Raw genomic sequence first — 26,008 nt, forward strand, 5'->3', positions numbered from 1 at the left:
TTCACGGTCATTCTGCTTATGTATTGTTTGATTCTGGCTCCACCCATTCTTTTGTGTTGAAACTATTTGCTCCGAATCTAGATAAAACTGAAGAAAAATTGTCTTATATGTTGTGTGTGCCTTCACCAATGGAAGACTCTATGATCTGTGCTTCTATATATTTAGCTTGTGAACTCCAACTTGGGGATATTCGGATATATGCTAATTTGTTACCTCTTGATATGACTTATTTTGATGTCATTTTGGGAATGGATTGGTTGAGTGAATATGGTGCAACTATAGACTGCTTGACTAAGCAAATCAGTTTCTACCCTCTGGGACAATCAGAGTCTACTTTTCAGGGATAGGGAGTGACTTCTCCACCTTATTTGATTTCTGCAGCAAAGGCTTGTAAATTAATTCAGAAAGGGTGTCAGGGGTATTTATGCAGTGTTTTGGAGGGGCAAGTAATGAATGGAGATACTGACATGATTCCAGTGGTCCGTGAATTTCCGGATGTTTTTTCGGAAGAATTACCGGGACAGTTAATAGACCGTGAGATTAAGTTTCAATTGCAGTAGTGCCGGGAACACAACCCATTTCTAAGACTCTGTACAGAATGTCGCCAGTTGAGATGAAAGAATTAAAGGTTCAGTTGCAAGATTTACTTGATAAAGGGTTCATCCGCCCAAGTGTGTCTCCTTGGGGTGCACCAATTCTGTTTGTGAGAAAGAAAGATGGAACACTTCATGTGTGCGTTGATTACAGGGAACTCAATAAAGTAACCATCAAGAATAAGTACCCACTGCCGCGGATCGATGATTTATTTGACCAGTTACAAGGGGCACAAGTCTTTTTAAAGATTGACTTACGATCCGGATACCACCAATTAAAAGTTAAAGCTGATGATGTAGAGAAGACAGCCTTTCGAACTCGATATGGTCATTATGAATTTTTGGTTATGCCCTTTGGAGTTACCAACGCACCGGCAACATTTATGGACCTGATGAATCATGTCTTTAAACCTTATCTAGACGAGTTTGTGGTAGTCTTTATCGATGATATCCTTATTTACTCGAAGAATGTGGAAGCTCATGAGAACCATGTTCACTTGATCCTTCAGACCCTCAGGGAAAAGAAATGGTATGCAAAGTTGAAGAAATGTGAATTTTGGCTACAAGAGGTGGCATTTCTGGGGCATATTATAACAAAGGAAGGAGTTTCTGTTGACCCACACAAAATTGAGGCGATTGTGAATTGGCCAACTCCCACTAATGTAACTGAGGTGCGTAGCTTTATGGGATTAGCCGGATATTACAGAAGGTTTGTTCAAGATTTTTCCAAAATCGCTGTGCCGTATACACAACTGACTCGAAAGGGAGTTGCATTTGAATGGTCAGAAGAGCGGGAATCTGCTTTCCGGGAATTGAAAACAAAGTTAACTACAGCACCAGTGCTGGCCTTACCATCCGGTACTGAAGGATTTGTAATCTATAGTGATGCTTTGCATAAAGGGCTTGGTTGTGTACTTATGCAAAATGGAAGGGTTATCGCTTATGCCTCTCGACAGCTGAAACCCCATGAGAAGAATTATCCCACGCATGATCTTGAGCTAGCAGCAGTAATTTTTGCTATTGAAGATATGGAGACACTATCTGTATAGCACTACCTGCGAAGTGTATACCGACCATAAGAGTCTCAAATATCTTTTTACGCAAAAAGAGTTGAATATGCGGCAGTGACGATGGTTGGAACTTATTAAAGATTATGACTTGCAAATTCATTATCATCCCGGTAAAGCCAACACAGTTGCAGACGCGCTTGGTCAGAAGAATATGGGGAATTCGGCAAATTTGGTTTCAAGGCAAAAGGAACTAGCAATTGAATTGATTAAAATGGAAGTAGACTTTGTACTACATGGGCAGGAAGCTATAATGGCCGCAGTAATGGCCCAACCGACCCTACTTGAAGAGATTAAATTACATCAAATGGAAGATGAAACTCTAAAGAAGGCATGTGGAGAGTTAAAGACAACCAAAACCGGGGTTCAGTTTAGTAGATTCAGTGCTCAAATTTCAAAACCAAATATGTGTCCCCAATGTGTTGGAACTTAAACATAAATTGATGGAAAAAGCACATACCTTAAGATTTGCAATGCATCCAGGGAGTACTAAAATGTACCGAGATTTGAAGCAAAATTTTTGGTGGCCAAGTATGAAGAAGGAGATCGCAGAGTTCGTTTCTAAGTGTTTGCAATGTCAGCTAGTAAAAGCGGAACATCAGAGACCAGCCGGTTTGTTACAACCCCTCCCAATCTCGGAATGGAAGTGGGAACATTTGACCATGGACTTTGTTGTAGGGTTACCACGAACTCCTCGGGGCATGAATTCAATATGGGTCATTGTAGACCGATTAACTAAGTCCGTTCACTTCCTACCAGTGAAAACTCAGTAAAATGCAGATAAACTAGCGGTAATTTATGTGAATGAAATTCTAAGGCTTCATGGTGTTCCGGTCTCAATTGTGTCAGATAGGGATCCAAAGTTTGTTTCCAGATTCTAGCAAAGTCTACAGGAAACAATGGATACAGAATTAAAGTTCAGCATAGCTTTCCACCCTTAGACTGACGGTCAATCTGAGAGAACGATACAGACTCTGGAGGATTTGCTCTGAATGTGTGTGCTAGATTTTCAAGAAAGTTGGGAAACCCATCTACCGTTGGTAGAGTTTGCGTACAATAATAGTTATCGTTCGAGTATTGAAATGGCACCCTATGAAGCTCTGTATGGAAGACCGTGTCGTTCTCCCGTGTGTTAGGCTGAAGTTAGAGATAAATCCTTACTAGGGCCTAAAATTGTTCAGTTGACAACTAAAAAGGTTAAAATTGTTCGGGAAAGGTTAAAAACTGCTCAAAGTAGGCAGAAAAATTATGCGGATAATCGACGAAGAGATTTGGAGTTTGAAGTAGATAGTCATGTCTTTGTAAAGGTCACTCTGATAAAAGGACATCCAAGATTCGGGAAAAGGGGTAAGTTAACACCCCGATATGTTGGGCCCTTTCAAATTTTGGAAAGAGTGGGTCCGGTAGCTTACCGGGTTGCCCTTCCGCCAAATATGAGTCAAGTACATAACGTGTTTCATGTTTCTATGCTTCGAGGATACCTTCCGAATCCGTCACATGCCATTGATTACCACCAACTTGAGTTGGATGATAAGTTAAGCTATGAAGAAAAATCACTTCGAATTCTGGATCGACAAGTGAAGCAGTTACGCAATCGAGAGATTTCGATGGTAAAAGTAGAATGGCAAGAACATTATGGGACTGAGGCTACTTGGGAAAAGAAGAGGAAATGCAACAACAATATCCGTATTTGTTTCCATTTTAAGGTAAAACAAGTTTGGGGGACCAAACTTATTTTAGGGGGGGAGAGTGTAATAACTTGACCCTCGCATACGATTCTGATATATTTTCAGTCCCTATTTTGTGTTTGCAAATGCTTAATGTAAGATTTCATGAGAAATTAAGCTTAAGTACATGGATCTTATGATTAGAGATCCAGATATGTTTGGTAAGAAAAGAACATTTGTCATAATGGAAATGTTTGGATCTGAAATTGAGAGCCTTAGAGGCTTGATAGTCTGAAACTGATTTGACATTTGAGATCTGCATAATTTTTAAGCCATTCTATGACTTTCTGTGAAATTCCAATTCAGAATGCTTAAACTGATTAAATTTTGTCCTTACTCACCTTTATATATGTCTATGTTCTAACTTTGACTTAGAAGCCTTAAGTTAAGGAAACATCTTGAGAGAGAGAGGGTAGAGAAGAATTTGAGAGGAGGAGTTCATCAAGGAAGGAATTGGGGGAAATTACGAGGTTGTAGGGGATTTGACTCAAGGTATGTCTACTCCTTTTTTTTTTATTATTATTAACCCCTCTCCCTCTCTTTGAGTAGAGAAGGAATTTCGCTAGATGTTATGCTAAGTGGTTACTTAAGTTGTTCTTTCATGTATTGAATTGATTTGGGTTTGTGTTTTGATTCAACTTAATGTACCTATGAGAAGATACACCCTATTCCTTTAATGGACTTGTTTAAATTTCATAGTTGTATGCATATATGTCTATGTGTGGATGTAAAGCTAGAAATCTCATGAAAGTGGGTGTATTTATGAGCTTAACATTAAGAATATAATTTATTTTAATTAATGTATGTACTGTGACTTCAAATCATATGAATTTGGGACCTTATACTAGCAATTTATGATTAGGTTTTGAAGTTCTAAAATACCTACAAAAATGGAACCATGTTGAATTTCGGACTGTGCAGATTGTGCAATCGCCGCACATGCGGGAGTTATGGCCGCACGTACTGGAACCCCAACGGCACGTGCGGGGGTCATGACCGCACGCTCGGGAAATGTTGCAATTTTGAACTTTGAACACTGCTAAAAATGCACGTGCGGGGGTATTTGCCGCACGTGCGGCCCATGCTGAGAAAAACTGTTTGCTCCGTTTTGCGTGCTGGACCCTCAGATATTTTTAGAATTTGTATTTTAGGCCTATTAATGTGTGTAAAAACTCATTTGAAGTGAAATGAATCCGGAAATGATTCAACAAAGAGAATGAACTAATTAGCAAGTTATGAATGTGTGCAGGACACACTCCGGGAGGAACTAGCACGTCGTCACAACACTGTGAGTAGTAGTACGCTTTACTACAGCTAATGTTTGCCATTGGCATTCTGTTAATTCTGTTAACTTTGTAACTATGTGAACGAATGAGAATAATTAATGGGAAGGATGAAACTACTTCCATATGATTATGAAATTTTGTATGACGCTGAGATCAGTTTGCTCTAAAGATATTTGGGCCTATGGCCATTCCGTTTAAGTTGTTATGGTATGGAACAAAGTGCTACACGGAACTCAGTGCTACGATGTGAATCTCCTCTAGAATCCGTGTGAGACACCTCTTGGATTCATACATGCATGTTCAAGGGCTCAATGCCAACATGTTTAAGGGCTTAATGCCAATATGTTCAAGGGTGCAATGCCAACATGTTTAAGGGCTTAATGCCAATATGTTCAAGGGCTTATCGCTACTCCGTCAAGGGCTTAAAGCCATTATGTTTCAAGATTAGGCCTAAGGCCATTCTGAAATTAATACAGAATCAGATTAAATATGTAATGCATTGCGTTGTATTATGATTTACGTTAAACATCAAATTATAAAAGTATTGCTATTCATTGAGCTTGACTCACCCTGTGTTATGTCTGTTTCTGTGGGTAACCAACCAAGTGGTCAATCCTAAGCCATGACGCTTGTTCTCTTTGGTCGACCTCTATGTGTCCAGACCCTAAATGAAGCCACCTTCATTTTTGGCGAAGTTTTGTTAAGATGATGGCTTGTACCCTTATTTTTGTGCAGGGTTGAAAGTACATAACTTCCTTAACTCAATGTTTTTGTTATACGCCCAAATGTAGGGCCAGATCTGTATATGTATATGTATCTAACCGATGTTCAGGTGTATGTTTTGGGTTTTAATTACCTGTTGTGATGTTTTTGATAATGGCATAGTAGTAGTAGCTCAATGGTGTTTGTTTCTCTTATTTGTTGATATTTAAGGCTTTCGTTAAGGCCCCGTACGTTATGTATATCAAGTTGAATGTCCATTTCTGTATAGGTCATGTCCAAACTTATAGGGGCGTGTTTGGGGTGTGACAGTTGACCAGTAATAAGCCTGTCTAACAATCTTCCAAGCTAGTATCACTCCGCTCATGTGCGATCCACACTCTCCTTCGTGGATGGCCTCCATTAAGCGCTTTGACTCTTTAGCATCAACACATAGTTTATGCATTTCCAGATGGCCCCGTTTGTAATATTTACCCCCACAAATGATAAGCTGAGCAGCTATTCGCCGTATTGCCCTGTTATTTTTGCATTTGCCCCTTGTAGATAAGCCTCCTTTTCCAAGAAGTTCCAGATGTCAAGATGCCAAGGGTTTTGGTTCTGTACTTCATCTATCGCGGCAATTAACTCATAGGCCGGTACATACCTTTGTTCAATAATGATCGGACGCATCTAGACTCCCAAAGGGATGTCTATCATGGAAGATAGAGTTGATAAAGCGTCAGCGAACTTGTTGCTCTCTCTTAACAAATACGTGAAGGTTAGCTTCTCACACTAGGGAATCAGAACATCCAGGGATTGGTGATAAATTTTCATCCTTTCTTCTTCAACCTTCCAGTCTCCTTTCGTTTGAGACACAACTAGGTTCGAGTCCCCAATGACATCCAACCGTTTTGCCCCTAGTTCTAAGGTGGTTTCCAAGCCAGTGATACATGCCTCGTATTTTGCTTCATTGTTAGATATCTTGAACCGGAGTTTGAAAGCTAAAGGTATGTGGGAATTGTTGGGCACTATCAGCAACACCCCCATCCCATACTCGTACTAGTTAGATGCTCAATCAAAGTACATTGTCCAAATCTCTTCTTCAAGCTACAGAATGGCCTCATCTGGGAACAGATACTCTATTGCTTTGTCTCCCTCCAATAGGTGATCGGCTAGGAACTCCGTTACCGTTCTCCCTTTCACAGACTTGTGAGTCATATACTTCAAATCCAATTCGGAGAGAAGAAGCAACCAACGGGCTAGCCTACCCATAAGCGCTGGTTTCGCGAAGAGATATTTGATAGGATCTAATCTCGGAACTGGAATTACGGAGTGAGCTAACAGGTAGTGCCTCAACTTCCTCGTAGCCCATACCAAGGCCAAACATGCCTTCTCGAGTGGAGTGTAACGGGTCTCATATTCCAGCATCTTCTTACTCAGGTAAAAGATGGCCTTCTCCACTTTATCCTCAGATTCCTGCGCAAGCATACAGCCCATTGTCGTGTCAGTTACTGACAGATACAAAATCAACCGCTTCCCTAGTTCTAGCGGTGACAACAAGGGTGGGTTTGGTAGGTACAGCTTGATCATGCTCGAAAGCAACTTGGCATCGGTCATCCCATTGGAATTTCTTTCCTTTCTTTAAGAGACCAAATAGTGGTTCACAAGTCAAGGTTAATTTTGCAATAAACTGTTTTATGAATTGCACTTTACCCTGAAAGCCTCACACCTCCTTTTTAGTCCATGGTGGTGGCATTTCTAAGATGGCCTTGATTTTGGAAGGGTCAACTTCGATGCCCCTTTGTGTAATCAAGAACCCCAGCATTTTCCCTACTGTGACACCAAAAGTACATTTCTGAGGATTGAGTCGCAACCGATACTCTCTAATCCGTTGGAAAAATTTCTTCAAGGCGGTGTAGTGGCCTTCTCTTTCCTTGGACTTGACAATCATAGCGTCCACGTACACCTCAACCTCTTTGTGGATCACATCATGCAAGATCGTAGTTGCAGCCAGTTGATAAGTAGCCCCAGCATTCTTCAAACTGAACGGCGTCACCCTATAGTAGTAGGTTCCCCACGGTGTGGTGAAAGCAGTTGTCTCCCTATCCTCGAGTGCCATCAAGATCTGGTTATTCCCGAAAAACCCATCCATAAAGGAAAGCAGTGCATGTCCTGCAGTGAAGTCCACCAATTCGTTGATGTGCAGTAGAGGAAAGTCGTCTTTCGGACCAGCTTTGTTCAGATCTTTGAAATCCACACACACCCGAATTCTGCCATCTTTCTTCAGCACCAGAATAATGTTGGCTAACCAAGTAGGATACTCAGATACTAACAGGAACCCTGCATCAATCTACTTGGTGACCTCTTCCTTGATTTTTAGAGCCTAATCCGGGCGCATTCTCCGAAACTTCTGCTTGATGGGTCAAGAGGGATCCGGTGCTGTACAATCTTAGGATCGATTCCAGGAACGTCTTCGTAGAACCACGCAAAAACATCTTTGAAATCTTTTAATAAAGTGACTAAGAGCTCGCGTTCCTCTGAAGACAATGTGGACCTGATCTAGACCAGACGTGGATCCTTCTCAGTACCAATATTAATTGAAATGATTTCATCAATCAAAGGTTTTACAAACCTCTCTTCCTCTTGATCAATCAAATGTTTCAAAGCCGGAGGAATTTCATCCTTATTGTTTTTATCAAAGTTTTGAAAGTCCTGATTAATACAATAAACGAGTGGCACAGAAAAGAACTCAGAAACAGCAGTGGTACCATTCTTATTCACATTTTCTAGTTCGTCCAATTCCTCGGTTATAATCGACTCAAAAGAAAAGGAAAAGATGACCTGGACAAAACAACGGCATCCAGATTATCAACCCTAGGAATACCAGACTTTGACTCAGAAGAACTAGAATATGATTCTGACTCCACAGACTCTGTGGATCAGATTCCAGTTCACTATCTGACTCAGAACTGTTGGACAAAAAGCCTTCCTCGTACTACCAAATAAGGGAGGGTGCGATAGATGCATCCAGAATGCTGGAAGAAGGGCCCACAGCCAATTGATCTCCAATCATAGAAACAGAGAAGTCATCCCCCGAGCTCTCCGGTGTGATTTAAGGATCTGAGAGGAGACAAGCCAGCGCTGCTCCTATCTCAAGTTCTGTGCCATCAGACTCATCCTCTTTACACTGTTCAGCCTCAGCTGGTAGGTCAGTCTGCTCTTCTGTAACTTTATCCCCTTGCAATTGTAGGTCAAAAAAGATCTCGAAGTTGGTCAAATGCCGCTTCTCAGAATTCAGCCATGGCTGAAGAAAGCCACAAAATGGGAAATCCTCCCGCTCCAGGACAAAGCGGCCATTCAAGGTTCCTTGAATAGGTCTATGCACCAACTCATAGTGCTTCCCAATTTGTTTAGCCTTGGCCCTTCCTTTCATTTCCTTTCCCTTTCTTACCCAATCCTCTTTGGTAGGTGTGTAACCTAGACCAAAGGTATAAGGGTTGTGTGGCACTTCGGCCAACGCGACGACGCCCTTCCGTCCGCTCCTTCCCAATCCCATTCTAGGTACATGTTGAAGCTTAATCATGAGGTAGACGGATTGCACACTAACAAATAGTCCCTCATCAACAGCCATAATATCTTGCACTACCCGGGCCTCAACCAAGGTGAACCCAAATAAAAAGACATCCTCCTTGCCATGTACGATCTCCAAGACCAGTGTAGTAACCTTTGATGGTGGATGTATGGAAGAGTTCCGAAAAACAATAGCTACCCCCTTCCCATGGGGGTACTTCAGCATTTGATGCAAAGTGAAAGAGACAGCTCTTACTTGGTGCAGGCACGACCATCCAAGGAGTAAATTAAAGGTGGCTGGAACATCTAGGACATGAAACTCAATGTCCTGTTGCGCCGGGCCAACCTGAGTTCTGATCCGCATTGTCCCCATCACTTCCCGACTTGTATTGTCATAAGCCCGAATCACTTGGCCTGTTGGTATGAAATCTACCGGCTTCAAACCAATAGCATAGGTCGTACGCGACGGACACACATTAATTACAGATCTCGTATCAACCAAGACAACTGGTATCCATTTCTCTTTACATTCAACAGAGATGTATAGTGGCTTGTTATGCTCAAAGCCCTCAGGCGATAATTCTTTATCTGTGAACGTCAAAGTCGGTGAAGCGCCACCTGGGAACACCAGTCCCACTAACTGCTCGGGGGTTATGTTAATAGAGAGCTTAGCCTTATCCATTGCTGATAGGACGGCTTGTCTATGCACCCATGAAGCCATGAGCAATCCCCAAATGGAGATATCCGCTTGAATTTTCTTCAACTGCTTTAGTACAACTTCCTCTTTTAACAGTTTCTCTTTCTATTTTTATGATTCCTTATCTTTCCCTGACACCTCTAGTTGGTCCAGGTGTGGGGGATTAAAGTACTGCCGACTCCGAGTCATGTGATTGACTTCCTCGGCATACCATGTATCATCTGGCAGATTCTGTCCCTAGTTCTCATCAGTATGGGCAAGACGCAAATCATCGTCTTCCCACCACATTCCTTCGGCAACCGACAAACAACTATCCGGTTCTGCTGTAATTGTTCTTGTGTTCACAACGCATTCTGTCCCCGCAGGACCTTTGGCTTTTTTGGCCTTCTGATCATTCTCGATTCTTTCCTGCTCGAATTGCTTCAGCGCAGCCTCCTGTTTTGTATCAGCTGTACACAAGCTATCAAATTCTTGAGAAAAATTCTTAGTACCGGTGCTCTCCGGCAACTTCCCCATGTTATCGACCGTTCCAGCCATTGCAGATGTTCCTGTTTCTAACTGTCCCTCCTTCGGTTGAGACCCCTCATCAACATCCGGCTCGTCACTAAGCCACCCTATATTATCCGTCGATCCATTCACATCAAACTAGCCGATCTGTACATTTCCCAATTCCTATTCATCAAAGAACTGCAGACTACTGATGTCCTCCTCAAGCTAAGCTAAGTCATCCAGCCCCTGGCTCGGCCTGTCCTCCCGGACTACATTAACCTTAGTCCCTATTGGCAATTCCAACCTCGACTTGGCCTGGCTAGTTGGCACAATGTTACAGCAAGGGATGTACTCTTCTTCAGTTAAGCTGACAGGGCCCTCAGGCATGCCTTGTTCTTCTATAGCCACCACCACGGGTTCGTGTTGGGATATGGATGTGTTCATCATGCACAAGTATGTACTTTCTGGGATGAATAGTGCCAGCTTAGGGTGGGAGGGAGTGATGTATATGGTAAGGTTGTATGGGACGACCATTGTTTGGATAAGGTTTACTTACATAGGTGGAGGAGGGGATTGGTTATATAGTGAAAGAGGGTTTGTAGTGATGTTAGGCTTCTCAAGAGGCGCTATCACTTTGTTGTCAATGAGATCCTGAATCCCATGACGGAGTCTAAAGCATAGGTCGGTATCATGACCATGCTGCTAATGGAAGGCACAATACTTGGCCGGGTTGTGTATAAAAAGGAGGGGATTAGGAAATGGGCACAGTTCCAGGGGCTTCAGATGCCCTTTTCTGATTAGGACCCCCAAGGCTTTGGATAAAGACATGTAGAGTGGGGTGAAAACCTTCTGGCCTCAGGGTGGGTACTTTGCAGGTTGTAGGGTGGCTTCGGATGTACCAGTAAAGGGGGTGGCTGTTTTCAGTGTGGTGGTGACCATACCAACATCAGAGGTCCTTGCAGCTGCGTTACTACTTGTAGCCGCATTTGAACTATGTGTAAATGCCCTCTTGGGCTACTCTTTTTCATGGTTAATCAGACCCTGTTTCATCGTATCCTTTATCTGTACCCCTATCTCATGAAGATCAGCAAATGTAGGTAGGGGTAAGACATTCATCTTCTGCATCAGCTTCAGTTGCAGATTATGAACAACCATTCTTATTTGGTCCTTCTCAACTGGCCTGGTGGTCATCATGGAGGCCTTGGCCCTCTACCGAGTGACGAATTCAGAGAAGCCCTCCTTCGGTTCTTGTCGAGTGGCCTCGAGATCACGAGTTGTGACCTCGATTTGGGTGTTCTAAGATTATTGGATGACAAAGGCCTTGGCCATCTCTTCCCAGCTCCTCTTCACAGAATCTTCCAGTTTAGCATACCAGATAGCTGCAATACCCGATAGGGTCTGGCCAAAAAGGGATAGCTTCTGTAGTCTAGTCAGGTCCATCGGCCGCAAATATATCTGAAAATAGCCACAAGTGGACCATAGGATCGACCGAGCAGTCGAAGCGATCTATTTGTGGCATTTTAAATCTATCCGGCAATGTCACCGCTGCATTTGTATAACCGTCCTCTATGTCCGGGATCGAGTTGACACCCTGAGCCCTCTTAAAAAGCTTATCAAGCTTGCTTACTTTCAAAGTAGTAGGATCGACCTCAAACTCGAATGGTGTGTCCGTTGGGTAGGCCGGTGCTTTAGAAGTCTGAGGTGAGACTGGCCCTGTTAGAGTGCCCGTATTCTCCTGGACATTGGTTGTATCCCCGGGTATTGGAACCCTAGGTGGGGGTGGGTGTGAAGCAGAAGCTATTGCCTGCTGTGCTGGTTGTTGCTATTGCTATTGAAGCTTGGCAATTAGTTCAGTCTGCTGGGTTGTAACCTCTGTTTGGTGAGCGGTAACTTCTGCTTGGCGAGCAGCATCCCGCTGTATGGCCTCGATAGTCAGTTGAAGTTAACGCATAATATCCTCCATACTGACTAAGGGGTGCTGATCTATCGAATTTGGTGTATACTCTCTTTTTGAGGTGGAAGCAGAAAATTGGGCCCGACTGTGCACAGGTGAAGCAGATAGTGACCACTAAATTGGCGACTGTTGAACCAGTGATCTATGTCTGACTGTCCTTCATCTCGTAACCAAGGGTAACGAAACAAACACTGGTTGTCCTCCAATAAGATCCTCAGATCGGTAAACCCTTCTGACTCTGGTCCAAAGTGCTCGGGGGGAAACTGCCTCATCAGAAGCAATTGTGAAATACTACCTTGCAAAAAGAAAATAAAGCAAAAAAAAGGAAACAACCATCAGCAAATGCACAACATCTCGACTTAGACAAAGACGATATACAGTTGAAATCATAAGCTGGACAATCTGTACTCAAACATTGATTTCTACCCCTAAAATGTTCTGCCTCAAAACGGATACCCTCAAACTAATACCCAGACTTGCAACTAATACATACATTCTTGTAAAGTCACACTCGAAAAGCACATATCAAGCAAGTGAGAGCCAAAACACCCTTATGGTAGGATAGGGTTTCCCTGTCCTAGTTTCGTTAGGAGCTAGGGGTTCACTATGCACGCATGCGATTTCATACAATCCTACATTTGGGTGAGCAACCTGTCCTAGTTTGGAACAGTCTCTATGGCTTCCGATATGCAACTAGGTCAATTGGTCAGAAAGGGTGCCTCAGCAAGACCACCTAATATACCTCTCGCTCCTAATACCGAGAAGTGAAAGGAGGATCAAACGGTACAGCGGTAGTCCAGATCCAAGGTTTGTGTCCCTATCACGGCAGAGCCCGCAACCGGTCAGCCTTATGGCAAGCTTTTCAAAGCAAGCCTCCGGCAAACCGCTGAAGAATAGCAAATGGCAAACATTGTGACTTAGGCGCACCAATGTAAATACAAATGCAAAGAAGCACATAAGTATAGATAAAACAACATATCATGAGTACAAGTCAAGTTCTCTAAATCCTCAGTAGAGTCACCAGAAACTATAGACTCGACTTTTTTCGTGCCCCCTTTCGAAGAGCTCGAATTGGTCCCATAGTTGGGACTCCTATCACGGTTCTGAATCTAATCTCACAAAATGCAATGTGTGACTAATAAACACCAAAGAGTTCAATCCGGTAGTCATTTTGAAAAATCGATTTTGAATCAAATGATGCCAAAACTAGACTACTTTGCCAGATTGCAGAGTCCCCATCTACATATTTTATTTTGGAAAAATTTAGGAAACCCTAACTCGTGCCAAAGTCCGCGTGTCCATCATCGCCAAAGTCACCTCGGTTCGGGAACTTGGGTACGAGAGGGGAAGGTCCTGAAATGAGCACCCCCGCTCGCCCAATCAAAGATCGACCTCTACTAACATGATATGTTGTTTTATAAACACATGTGTTCTTGTCCGGTTATTAGCTAACTTTACTATGTGATGCACACAAGCAAGTATAGACTAAAATCGTGAGAATTGGAACAAAACAACTCATGTTTGTTTTCGAAAATGGTTTGAAAGTGCCACCCTCAAGTGGGCTTAAAACATGATGATGTGCCAATTTGCAAAGTAGGCTTAAAACTCACATTTATCGAATTGTTCCAATTCAAACAATAAAGCCTTCATCCACAGGCATTCATGCAGTTAATCATCCAAGCAAATAGCCTCATGGCAAGCATGCTATCATGGCAACACTCATACTCATGCAAGTATGCTAAAGCGTAAAACTTACAGTGTACTCCGAGCCCAAACAAAAGCTAGTTAGAAATATGCATGATTCTAACTATACAAAATGCCTAATGCAACACATGCAATTAAATAGGCTCGGCTATCTAAGATAGCATATGATACAATTTGATAACATGCTTTGAAACACGTATTGAAATATGATGTCGTTTGAATGATGTGTTGAGCTCGGTGCATGCAAGACAAATGAATGATGCAAACATGCAAGCATAAGGTATGCTAATAAAAAATGTCCCTAATCTAACTATCGAAAGCAGGTAAATAAAAGGGAGAAAGAAGTGGGGTTGGAAGACATGCACATACACATGCACACTTATTACAACATTGCGCCCTCTCAAAGAAGGGTCCAAATGAATAACAGCTAAGCTAAGCTAATTAAGCTAATCTAATTAAACTAATTAGATTAATTATTACAAATCAAAATAAAGAAATAGCTAAGCTGAGCTACTTAATTATTACAACACTTAACTAATTAGCAAACTAATTAATTAAATTACAAAACCAATGTACACTAATTAAACATTTAGAGCACTGAACTACACTGCCTCAGATCTGCTTTAGAACATGGAAGATGCATGGATTCGGTTGTCACCTCGAAAAGCCCACCAGTTTCCTCTTGAGAGGCTCTGTCTGTAGGGTTACTCCAAGAACTTTCTGCTCCACCTTACTAAACCAATGCTGAGGACTGCACCAGTAGCCTACCAGCCATGAATGCTTGCTGCCGGCCATCTGCCGGCCAAAAGTGTACTATGCCAACCAAGGATGAAGCCACTACCGGCCATCAGTGAGCCACTGTCGGCCACTAGTGTGCTGAATTACCACACTGCAATAGAGCACAAATAGAGAAAAATGGAGGGTTTTCCAAGGATATGTTTGTACTGTGCCCCTTCTTATCATTTCAAAACATCAAAGGAGTGGCACTCTTGGATCCAAAGCCACTAATCAGGTATTTTCAATGCACGATTGCGAAAGATCCAAGTTGTACACTTTCAATAAATGCACAAAAACAAGACTCTAGACCACTACCTTGTCATGAATGATCAAAAGCAATGGAGACAAAGGAGATTGGCTCATTTCATCACTTTGAGTATGAAATGGACCAATCTACATTATGCTCAATATAACGTCCAATTGAGCACATGCAATGCAAACACAACATGCTTATCTTAGTCATGCTTTACTTGTTCAATTTTGTTTACACATTTTACATTATTAAACCATTCTTTTGTCAATTTGTCCAAGGTGAGTGTCCTCTAATTGGAAAGATGGCCTAAACCACAAGTGTCTTGAGCATGAAAGAGGCCTCATGCTGTTGGTTAGGAGGAACCCTCAAGAGAGCGTTAAAACCATTAGTCATGAGAGCCTCAAGTTCACACTCAAGTCAACAAGGGGCTCAAGACCACTTTCAACGCAAATTAAAAAATGAAGAATAGAGGGAGGTTGCAGACTTTTCAGTGCTAAAATGGCATGAAAAATGGCACTAAATCATGCAAGCAACACATGCACAACATTTTTAAAAGCCAAAAGCATTAAAGCTAGTCAAGAGCATTACACTAGAGGCATTCAATATCAAGCTCAACTGACCAAATCAGCACAAAATAGAGCTAAAACATGCCAAAACAGTGGCTAGAACATGCTGAAATTGAAGCATAAAAGGGTAGAAAAATATGCTCACATGTTGGCTCGCAAACAAGGCTCAAAACACAACTCTCAAAAGCAATGAAAGAGTGATATGAGTGAGAGTGTGACAGAGCTATAAATTCTGAAATCACATGTTAAATGATTCTACAACATGCAATCATCTCATGCAAAACATGTTAGAGGCCTCAAAACAATGAGCTAGTGAAGGCATTTGCACTATAGACATGCAAGACAAGGCTCATATGACCAAGAAAGCTCAAAACAAAGTTAAAGTAGGCCAAATCAGAGCCTAAAACATGCTGAGATCAAGTCACAAAAAGGTAGAAAAACATGCTCGCATGCTAGGCTATCTATATTTGCAAACATGACACAAGGAGGGGAGGCCACCCCCTCCGATTTTGAACCTCAAAACACACTTTTTACGACTGAAATTCCCCTGGAATTCAGTGGTTAAAAGATCAAAAAAAATTGTCTTAAAAGCTTTGAAAAATGGCACAACACTTTAGCAAACAAGCTACAAAAAGAGTGGACCACCCGTAACTCCAAAAGAAACCTCAAACCACCATTTTAAACCATAAAAAAGAGATTTCAGAGGTTAAAACTGGCCTCAAAATAGCATGCATAGATGGCCAAACAAGTATTTAAATTAAGCTAAAAATACAAGTATTCTACCCTTTTGAAGACAAGATGCTATATAGGCAACAAAGGCAAGTCAAACCAAGCAAAAATCCTCTTCAAGAACTCAAATAGGACCTCAAGCAACCTTAACACCAAGATGATCAAGTTTGATCAATAGCTCACAAGCAAAAGTGTAGAGAATTTAGGCTTTAAGGCAATATATTTAGAGAGAGAGGATTCTAGAGAGAGAGAGAAATTTTTGTTTTTAAAATTTCCAACCTCTTGCATGAAAGAGGACGACTTCTATATATAGAAGATACAAAATCCTCTCAAAAGGATCCAACCATCCATGTGCAAGTAGATGCTCCAATCTGTGGAAATAGCTGGCACAAAATATCAGAAAATATCTACTGATGCACTGGTGGCCGGCTGGCCCTCAGTGATGGCCGACAGAGGCTCATTGATGGCCGGCATGGCACATCAATAGCTGGCAGGCCAAAGTCCATGGCCAGCAGTGCCCAAAAATGGCCGGTAGTGCACCAAAAGAAACATGTTGGAAGGACCAAAATATGGTCCAAAAATAAGATAGAATTGATATAGGGTTTGGAAAGCTCAAACTTGTGGCGTTCTGCTACAGACTTCGAGTGCTGGACGAGCAATCAAACTTGTCACTAGATGTACTCACAAGAACATCCAAGTCTTAAGGACGGTCAAAAATGGGGTGTCTACACCCATCCGTGTTGTCAGTGCCAGAGCCGAGGAAGTCGTTGATTTTATACCTGTCAATAGCCGACATGACAATGAGCTGCATGCTTGGGCAGGAATCTGAGGAGAGAGTGGAGAAGGCCATCTATTACTTGAGCAAGAAGATACTGGAATATGAGACTCGTTAAACCTTGTTGGAGAAGGCTTGCTTGGCCTTAGTATGGGCTACCAGGAAGTTGAGGCACTACCTGTTAGCTCAATCCGTAATTCTAGTTTCGAGATTAGATCCCATCAAATATGTCATCAAGAAACCAGCACTTACGGGTAGGCTAGCTCGTTGGCTGCTTCTTCTCTCTAAATTTGATTTGAAATATATGACTCGCAAGTCTGTGAAAGGGAGAGCGGTAGCGGAGTTCCTAGCCGATCACCCAGTGAAGGGAGACGAAGCAGTAGAGTATTTATTCCCAGATGAGGGTATTCTGCAAGTTGAAGAAGAGATTTAGACCATGTGCTTTGATGGATTGTCTAACCAGTATGGTTATCGGATAGGGCTGTTGCTGATAGCACCCGACAATTGCCACATACCTTTAGCTTTCAAACTCTGGTTTAAGGTATCTAACAACGAAGCAGAATACGAGGCATGTATCGCTGGACTGGAAGCCACCCTGGAGCTAGGGGCAAAACGGTTGCTCGTCATTAGGACTCGAACCTGCTTGTGTCTCAAGCAAAAGGAGACTCGAAGGTTAAGGAAGAAAGGATGAAAATCTATCACTAAACCCTGGATGTTCTGATTACCAGGTTTGAGAAGCTAACCTTTACGCATCTGTTAAGAGAGAACAACAGGTTTGCTGACGCCTTATTAACTCTATCTTCCATGATAGACATCTCTTTGGGAGTCCGGATGCGTTCGATCATTATTGAGTAGAGGAATGTGTCGGCCTATGAGCTGATTGCCGCAATAGATGAAGCACAAGATCAAAAGCCCTGGTATCACGACATCTGGAACTTCTTGGAAAAGGAGACTTATCCACTAGGGGCAAATGCCAAAGATAAAAGGGCAATACGGCGAATGGCTACTCAGTTTATCATCTGCGAGGGTAAATTGTACAAACGAGGCCATCTGGGAATGCGTAAGTTGTGCGTCAATGCAGAAGAATTGAAGCGCCTAATAGAGACCATCCATGAAGGGGAGTGCGGATCGCACATGAGCGGGGTAATGCTAGCTCGAAAGATTCTCAGGCTAGGTTATTACTGGTCAACCATGGAGGAGGATTGTATTGGTTTTGTTTGGCGATGCCACAAATGCCAAATTCATGCAAATTGCATGAATATCCCACCGTCGAAGCTGTACAACATGACTTCACCATGGCCGTTTTCAATCTGAGGAATTGATGTTATTGGGGAAATTACGCCAAATGGCTCAAATGGACATAAGTATATCCTGGTCGCAATAGACTATTTTACAAAGTGGGTTGAGGCCCAATCCTATGTAGTGCTAAAAGTGTCGCACGTAGCCAAGTTCATCAGGAATAATATCATCTGTCATTATGGGGTCCCGAATGAGATCATCTCAGACAATGGTTCCCACCAAAGAAAGAAGTGATCGACTTGTTGGAGAAATACAACGTGATTTTTCATAAGTCATCCACATATCGGCCGGAAACCAACGGAGCTATTGAGGCTGCCAACAAGAACATCAAGCACATTCTACAGAAGATGGTGGAAACCCATAGGGACTGGCTAGACAAATTGCCATTTGCTCTCTGGGGCTATAGAACATCAATTTGAACATCTACTGGGGTAACTCCATATTCTCTGGTTTATCGGATGGAAGGTGTTTTGTTGATTAAAGTTGAGGTTCCATCACTGCGAGTTATGGCTGAGTGCCAGATAGTAGAAGTGGATTGGTAGCAGGGCAGGTTCGAGGAACTTATGCTGCTCGACGAGAGGAGACTGAAAGCACTGTACCATGTCCAAGGAATCAACGCGGGATTGTTAGGGCTTTCAACAAGAAAGTTAGGTCCAGGAATCTAAAAGAAGGGGATTTGGTGCTCAAAGACAACCGAGCTCCCATCCATGACCCTAGGGGCAAGTTCGGACCTAATTGGACTGGTCCTTACATCATCAAATCTATTTGGTCGGGTGGAGCTATCATTCTTATAGACTTAGATGGCCTCGACTTCTCCCAACCAATCAACATGGACAAGTGGAACAAATATTACCCTTGAAAGGCTCGCTAGGCCGAAAACCCGAAAGGGCTACCTAGGAAAAAGTTAGAACACAAAAAAATAGAAATAAGAAAAATTAAGCTCGCAAGGTTGAAAACCCAGAAAGGGCGGCCTTGGCAAAAGTTAGAGTGCAAAAGGAGAGTGTTAAAACCTAAGTAAACCGAAACCAAACTACATAAGGCTTGATTTCCATCTTCGAGATACGTAGGCAAATTCATTCTGAAGTCCAACCATAAACACTCCCAAGTCAACTATGTCCATGATATTGTTCTGGTCATCTTTGTCTTTTATGCATCCAAGAGTTCGGTTGTGATCTTCACTATGAGAGCTGATTACAATGTAGTGCAGTGCTCTTCAGACAAGGGGCAGTTTTCTATTTGCTGGATTCGAGGTTGTACAACTCGAGGATAGATTCCAAGTGTGTCAGGTTATGATCCTTATCGAAAATGGTTTTGAAAAGTTTTAATAAAAGTTGATTTTGTCCAAATTAATCTTTTTACAACTTAGACCATTTTTGGACCAAAAGAAAAAAAATTTAGTGCTCACAACCTTCAATTTCATTGATTTTAATACAGAGTTCTCCAACTCTCGATACAAATCAAAGTTGCTTTTTATTACATTCAAAAGGAAAACTTGAAAGTTAGATCAAAGCAATAAACTTGGGGCATTGATGAGTTAGGTGTTCCTGCGTCCCCTTCCAGAGCTTGTGGAAGCTTCAGATGCTAAAGTAGGCCCAGTTTGCACATCATCTTCAAACCAAGCTATGTATTCGCCAGAAAGGGCGCAACTGAAATTGGAAGCAAGAGCTAGAAATTCTCTTGTCCTCTAAGCAGTGGGATATCGAGCAAGTTGTGAACCTCGGATCGGAAATGAAGCCGGATACTCTACCTTCTCTCTGGGCAAGTTTAGTCGTGTCCGAACTGACGCCTGAACTAGAATGGAAAGTAGAAGACACAGTGTGTCAAGCCAATAAACTGAATGCCAGGCAGTCGAGACATGTTGTAGCTCATGTCGGGCAAGTCAAACTAGGGGCAACACCAAGTAATGTCAATAGCAGACCTGTTCGACATCCAATGACACAACCACCCTTCGTTCAGGAAATCAACTAGTCGTTGGTGAAAGAAATAGCCACGTGCTGAATATGCAGGGCAAGAGTCCACTACTTTCAACCTGTCCATGAGCCATATCTGGGGAGGAATGAAAAATAAGAGAGATTGAAGAATAAAGAGGTGTATGTGGAGGGAAAAGTGAGAAAAGGGTTTTGAGAGAAAAATAGAGCCTGAGTGCCGAGTGATGTGAGAAACACATGTAAGGTGGGGGTGCGAAACATTACCTGCAAAAGTAGTGGACTTCCTGCAAACTTGTTTGTCTCTCGCTAATGGAAAGCCTCCAAGCCCATCAAAGTCTCGGCCAATGCCAGGCCAATGCAACTCTTGCCCTATTTCAAGCCTTGAGCTACTTCGATCAAGCAGACGCTAAGCCCTCCGAAGCCGGGGCAAGTAGGAAATGAGCCAACATACATAATGTGATAACCCTGGTCCGTATTGTGTTAATTGATCCTAATTATGCTTGTGATTATGTGCTTAATGTGGTTTTGGATGCCACTTATATGATTATATGTGTGTTTGGTATTCTATCTGTTCACCATAGGAAAACCTGTTCAATTTATTGTTGTAATCTAAAAATTGAAGGCTTTATCGGCCACAGAAACTGGAATTGGCAACACCATTATGATTGGCATAAGTTTAGAGCCTATGGTAAAATTTAATTGAAAATTGATTTGGATCAAAATAATTAGATTTAGAATGACCAATTAAAACACCATTACTTAATTTTAAGTAATTTGATTAAGAAAGCCTATAAACAGGCTCATTCGCACTCAATTCCTCTCTTTTAATTGATTTGGCTGAAATTTGCTCTCTAGAAAGTGAGAGAACCGAATTTAGAGAGAGAGAGTGTGTGTAGGCAATTGAAGGTTTGATCAAGAAGCTTGGGAATCTTGAAGATAAACTCAAGAATTAACCATAATTTGGAAGATTTGAGCTTCTAGGTGAGTGATTGGTTATGAATTCATAAGTTTGAGGTTGTAATTTTGTGAATTCAAGTTAGATGATCACCTAGAACTTGAATTGAAGTTGGTATGTTCATGCATGCATAAAATTGCCATGAATCTGCATAAGCTAGCATGTAATATGTTGATTATGAAAAATTGAGCATTGAAGCAGAAATGCAAGCATGGTTTTGTTGAGTTTCATGGTTATAAGCATCATTGGTGCTATTTGAAATGGAATTGGGGTCAAAGACTAACATGCATATTGAATTGATAGAGATATGAATTTGGTATGAAGTTTAAATGCATGGATTTTGATCATACAAAAGAAATGAGGATTATTTGAGAATTAGATGATGATTTTGAACAATTTGGTGCCATACTCTTGTATTCTCATGTAATATAATGTGTTTACATGTTTTTGAACTGAAATCATGAGTTTGGAACCTTTGAACATCAAAATTGAACTTCAACAACAGTTCTGGAAAACCCAGAATTTGGCATGTCTGCTCGAGCGGGAATATTCATGCTCGAGCGGGGAGCCATGTAGTGTGACCTTCAGCTCGAGCATCCGGATTCACGCTTGAGCGTAAAAATGAGGCAACCAGTACTTTTGTAGACCATGAGGGTCTGCTCGAGCGGCGGAACCCACGCTCGAGCGGGGACCCTTGTTTCAGAAATTTTGTAAAGGTGTTATGTGTTTCATTTTCCGTTCTCTTTCATTTCTACGCATTCTTAGGCATGCATTGAGCATCATAAACGAGTTAAAAGGATAAGAAAGAAGCCTAAGAGGGATGTATGAATTAAGAACGGATTGAATTGTTTGTGACCCATTGTGCGGGTTGAAGAATGCTGGGGCTACGTGTCAACGGGCTGCTACCACGATTTTGCACGATATGATCCATAAAGAAGTTGAGGTGTTCGCAATTTTCACTGCAGTCAGATTGAGCTCATTAACATCATGGGGATAAGGCCTCTCATTAGGCTGCGGTAGGGGTCTGAAGACTCGAGCTTGAGCCAGCTTTTCTCAGGGATCTGGACCACGCAAATCTTCAGCTAGCGGAAGTGGGTCAAAGTTCGGTTGAGGTCCCAAAACCGGATGTGTGGCGGATGCCCCAGATAGGCATTGCATTTCAGCATTGGTCTCATCCTGCATAGCAATTCCTTGGTTTAATGTCGCTATCACGGCCACAACTTCTTCTGAACCCTGTGCCATCACGACTTGCTGGGTTTGAACAAAGGTAATGTGACTGGTGACTGGTGACTGGTGACTGACGGATCAGTTGTACTAGTGAGCCCTGATTGGCCTTTTTACCCTGCCTCCACGAAGGAAACACTAGTTGCCCTTAAACTGAATCTCTAACTTGAAAAAGTCTATCAACACAAGTCCGGTGTACTCGGGAGATAGTGGAGCCTTCTGAAGCTATGGTTCCAAGACTACCTAGCAAAAGAGAAAACAGGCAACATCTCAGCCCAATTTCACCATAATAGATTTGAGCATAGCTGAATGACAGTACTCCCTACAGAATTCTGCTCGAAATTCTGCCTGTAAACTGATACCCTTAGGCCGATACTCAGACTTGCAACTGATACATACATTCCTGTAGAGGCCAACTCTAAAAGCACATAACAAGCAAGTGAGAGCCAAAACACCCCTATGTCGGGGTAGGGTTTCCCTGTCCTATTGTCAGGAGCTAGGGTTTCACTACGCACACAACAGTTTCAAACAACCTATAATCGAGTAAACAACCTGTCCAAGTTTGGAATGGTCACTACGGATTCTGATATGCACTAGGTCGAATAGTAAAAAAGGGTGCCTCGGTAAAAACCGGGGTTTGTGTTCCCGTCATGGCAGAGCCCGTAACCGGTCAGCCTTATGGCACGCTTCACAAAGCAAGCCTCCAGCAAACCGTTCAAGAATAGCATATGGCAAACACGGTGTCCTAGGCGCACCAATGCACATGCAATGCAAAGAAACACAAAAGTGTAATCAAAACAAGATATTATGAGTTCGATTCAAGTTCTCTAACTCCCCAGTAGAGTCACCAGAAACTGTGGACGCACCCTCGAGGGGCCTATGCTTACCATAGTTCAGACTCAGAAGTCACGGTTCTTAATCTGATCTTGTAATGTGCAATGTAAGACTGATAAATCACCAAAGAGTCCAAATCTGACAAATCATTTTGAAAAACAGATTTTTAAGAAAGAAGTGCCAAACAAGGACTGCTTTGCCAGATATAAAGTCGCTACCTAGATATTTTATTTTGGAAAATTTAGGAAACCCTGACTCGTTGCCTAAGGCCACGTGTCCGTCATCACCAAAGTTGCCTCGGCTTGGGAACTTGGGTACGATTGGGAAAGGTCCGCTATGAGCACCCTCGCTCGCCCGATCAAAGATCGGCCACTACTAAACATGATATCTTGTTTTGAAAACATATGTGTTCTTATTTCGGTTAATTAGCTAATCTTACTACGTGATGCGCACAGCAAACAAGCATAGACTAGATCGCCTAATTTGGAACAAAGTATCACATATCCGTTTGTTTGGAAATGGTTTGAAGTTTGCTACTCGCAAGTAAGCTAAAACACGGATTTCAATGAATTATTCCAATTCAAGTAATCCAACCTTCACCCGCGGCCATTCAAGTAGTTATATCACATAAGCAATTAGCCTCATGGCAAGCATGCTTTCATGTTAACACTCACATACACGCAAGATGCTAAAGCATAAAAGCTTACCTAATACTCCGAGCCAAAACAATAGCTAGTTAGAAATCAATGCATGATCCTAGCTATGTTAAGATGGCTAATGCAACACATGCAAAATGTGACTAGAAATAGGCTTGGCTATTCTAAGATGGCATGTGAAATGCAACAATCGATACATGTATTCAACTTGCTATTGAAATACAATGCAATTTGTATGATGCACCGAGCCCGGTGCATGCAAGACAGATGAATGGTGCAAACATGCGAGCATAAGGATGCTAATTGAAACATGACCTAAAACTAAGCATTGAAAGCAGGTAAGTAAAAGGGAGAAAGACGTGGGGTTAGAAGACATTCACACACTCACGCACACTTATTACAAAATTTGCCCTCTCGACGGAGGGTCCGAATAAATAATACAAATTGACTAATTAACTAAATAACTAGCTAATTAATTATTACACAACACTTAACTAATTAAACAAATTAATTGAGCTACTTAAGCAGTAAAGAGGCCTCGGGAAGAGGGTCAAATGCATGCATGCTCAGCTCCGCTCAGAAATCTATCGCCATGCTCATGCTGCCTCTGTTTGCACTACTCTGTACCTCTGAAGACTACACAAGTCTCTATGATGCTTCTAAACCACCTCCTGGATGCTCTGAGAGGTCATCGGCCAAGAGATAGTGGTCATCGACCATTTGTAGGGATCTCGGCCAACAATTCATGGCCGATCGACACTGAAGATGGCCAACCGACCATCTCTTTCTGTAGAATCCTGTTTTTACTGCAACAGAGGACAGACAAAGCATGGCAATGCATTTTCAAGGCAATGTTTGCACCACCACCCTCCTTATCATGTTTAAGACTCAAAGGAGTATGGTTCTCGACCCTCGGGCCACCAATCACGCATTTCAATGCGTGGTGGCCAAAGGAGCCAAGTGTGCACTTCAATATCAAATGAAATACACAAAACACATAAGGGACCTTAACCTCTATCATGTTTGATCAAGAGGTAAGGCATGCACACACGATGCAATGCATGCAAGGATGCAAAATGCTATGCAATGCAATATGATTAACTTATCAAAACTAATGGCATGCCAACTCAATGCAATGCAACCTAAGCATATGAGTAAAGCTAATGCAACACGAGTATGCCAACAACAATGTCATGCAATGAAACTAGCATACAACAACATACAAAGACAAGCATATTAAACCAATGTAATGCATGTATGATTAATCTTAACAAAGCAACACAAGCATGCAAATATGAGGCCATATAACAAGCATGCGACAACACGCAATGCAATATGCATGAAACAACATGCAAGCCACATGGGCCATGGACTTATACTGAAAATGGGTAGGCCTCAGCTGTGCCAAAACAGTGGCCATAATGATGAATTGATGAATGAAATGCACATACAAGCATGCACATGTAATGGTCCACCAACAAGGCATAAAGATAACAACTCTTAAGCATGAGCAATGAGTGAAAATCATGGATGTATGACAATACTATAGGCCCTGAAATTAAGCGTGGAATGATGCCAAGCATGCAAACACTGCAAATATAGCATAGTAATGACCTCAAAACTCAAGACTAGTCAAGGCATTTGCACCATAGCTATACAAAACATGAGTCATATGGCCAATACAACCAAAAACAGTCCTAGAGCATGCCAAAACAATGACAAAACATGCGTGGAGAAAAGCCAAAACAAGCTAGCATGAAGGGTCAAAACATGGAGTATGCAAGGCCAATTAGGAGGTTTACACTACACCTACCAAAGCCAAGCATGTGATGGCTTAACCAACAAAAATCAGAGTTATGGCATGTCAAACTAACACCAAAAATTGGCTAATACCATGTCAACACATGCTAGAATAACAAGCTCACTCATTAGGCATGCAAGACTAGTAAAGAGCATTTACACTACAAGTGTAAGAAGCAAATAAGGGATTCTCTAAGCAAGTAAGAACAAAGCTATATCATGGCAAAATAGGACCAAATACACACTGAAATGGTGGCCCAAAGTCCTAGATATGATGGCATGCACAACGATCCATTCTTAAGGCATAAAGAACCAACCCTTCAAAGCATTGAAAGAGTGACAAATTTGAGGGCATAGCAATGAAACATGCTATGAAATTAAATAACAAATGATGCCAAATCATGCAAATAGCCCAAGCAATGCATG

This window comes from Camellia sinensis, chromosome 2 (assembly GCF_055761805.1).
Source record: "Camellia sinensis isolate YWXY chromosome 2, ASM5576180v1, whole genome shotgun sequence".
NCBI classification, from domain to species: domain Eukaryota; kingdom Viridiplantae; phylum Streptophyta; class Magnoliopsida; order Ericales; family Theaceae; genus Camellia; species Camellia sinensis.